A 2464-nucleotide genomic window follows, 5' to 3' on the forward strand; every position below is an offset into this window, starting at 1 on the left:
CTTCCCGCTCTGTCTCTGGTGAGTCCTTTCATGGCCCCTGCACCTCTGGCCTGTACCCCAGTTCTGTATGCATAAATAAACAAATAAATAAATAAATAAATAAATAAATCTTAAAAAAAAAAAAAGGCAAATGGTCACAGCATGAGGTAGAGGGACACAACCGAGGAACTCAGGAGTCCAACGATTAGCCAGTCAGGGCTGGTTGTGCTGGTAGAAAAGCATCGAAGCTCTTCTTGGAGGATAGGGGTCCTCCACGACCCCTCCAGGAGGCAAGGGGTTGGGCAGCACAGAAGCAGAGATGGACGGTGGGAGGCATGGACAGGGGCAGGGAAGCTGAGCATCATTCCCCAAAGTCGAGGTGAGTCAGGAAAAGGGTGAGTTAAAAGATAAAGAGGTCAGGTGAGGTTGTGTTGTGTTGGCTACTTCTGGGACACTTGCATGTTGGGGTAGGGCTAATTACCAAGAGCACAGAGAACTGTCAACCTAGCCCGGACAAAAAAGCAAGGGAAATTGTTTTGACAGGTCTGCCGATGGTTTAATTTTTTTCTCACTCTGTAATTGTCAACGGCTGAGATGGTTTCTGGTTTTTCTGCTGCAAGTTCGTTCTTCTCAGGCTCCCTTTCGTGGCAGCACATCACGTCACCACCTTGGCTTAGTGTTCTAACGCAGAAGCAGCTGAGGCAGATACCGCCGGAATATGGAAGGCTCTCCCCTCCTATTGCTAATATAGTCTTCCCAGTGTCAGAAGCGCCCGCAGAAGTAGTATAGGAACTTTAAGCTTTAGTTAACTGCCTGGCACTTATTAAACCCTCAGTTACTGTTATGCTTGTGTATGGCTGTGTTCAATGACTGGGAAAATTATTTCTTCTCTGTAGTCTTGGGGTAGATTCCAAGTGTACTTCCAGTATTCTTTTGGTTGGAAGTGACACAATGCCAAACCAGCTTATTTTTAGCCTTAGTTTAAGTGAATAGATACTGAGGTAGCTTACAGAGCCGAGAGAGAAGCCAGAAGCAACAGAGAGGTCTGGGAAGATGAGTAGGAAGCACTGAATCTGTCTTTTCACGAGATAATAATTACCTGGGAGAATCTGTCTATGTTGGAACTCTGGAGTCTACTGCGAGTTTGCAACTATCAGAGGAAGACATGGCTGGTCAACTGGGGTCACATTTAGCCTTTTTGGTAGCTGGAAGACCAGAGCTTCAGCCCCCTGTCCCCACCAAATGCCTATAGAGAAAGGAGTTGAATCTTTAAGTTAAACTTTAATGGTGAAAGCCGGCATCTAGAAGATGGAGGGTTCACACCCTAGAGAAGCCACCTTAACATTTCATTTCCAGCTGGCTTTTTATAGTGGGTTGAACAAAGATAGTTGTGCAGCAGTAATCTGGCCTTTGCAGCTGCCTGGAGCCGTGATGTCCAGCCCTGAGCTCCTTACTGCCTCTCTGGACGCTTGGCCTCAAGCACAGCCTGTGAGCTGAGGCTGGTCCTCTGGCTCTTGATGCTTCTCCAGACATGTCCTTGGGCTGGAAAATTAAGACAGGCCATAAACAAAGTGTGTACAGACTTAGGCCACCATGCCTGGTGCCCGCCTGGTGCCCACTATCACAACTTGCGAATACATTAAAACTGTTTGAGCTGTATACTGTAAGTGGGTGCATTTCATGCTATGTGAATTATACCTCAATAAAGGTTTTTTTTTAAGTTTACCTAAATAGATTTGTAATTAAAAAAAATTAAGAAAGAGAGAAAGATAAACCAGAATCAGGCAACTCTGGATTTTTGCAGATTATACCTGAGTTCCAGGAGACCAGGACCCTCCCTCCACTCTCTATTTCCCCAGCAGGTGGAGGAGGTGGCTCTGACATTCCCAGATTCACAGCCTTCCTGCCTTGTGACCCAACAGGCAGAAGTGAGCTTCCTCCCTGCTGTTTCGTAGTTTCAGTAGAAAACTCTGGATAAAGGCTTGAAACAACTCAGCTCGATTTATGTGTGCGTCCTGGGGCTGACACTGAAATAGGGTGGGTGGGGGGCTGGGTGGAACACTGTGAGCTACTCTTCGCCTGCAGGAGATGGCTTCATCTGCCGTCAGGGGCCAGAGGCTATTGCCAGAATATGTGCAGTAGAGCTCAGGACCACACCCGCAGCTGCTCTGCAAAGGCAAAATGGGTCCCATGCAAGCTCAGCTGATTTTGGTTAGAACCCAGAGGACTTCTGATTCAAGCTCCAAAGGCTTAAATATATGACTGGGTTCCACTCTGCTGAGCATGAATTAACTCTCCTTGCATTCCATGTACCTTAAAGATGTCTTAATGGCTTCTGAATCGCTGACACATATTTTATTGTTTAAGTGTTCCTTTTTAGTTCTAATATCTCTTTATCTTTAAAGACATCTGTTGTTGTTTTTAACTTCTCTAGCTCAGAAATAGGAATTCAGGATCTGAAAGCCAAGCTTATGCTTTTAAAACA

The sequence above is a fragment of the Condylura cristata genome, unplaced genomic scaffold, assembly GCF_000260355.1.
Source record: "Condylura cristata isolate star-nosed mole 26May11 unplaced genomic scaffold, ConCri1.0 scaffold00018, whole genome shotgun sequence".
In the NCBI taxonomy this organism is placed as follows: domain Eukaryota; kingdom Metazoa; phylum Chordata; class Mammalia; order Eulipotyphla; family Talpidae; genus Condylura; species Condylura cristata.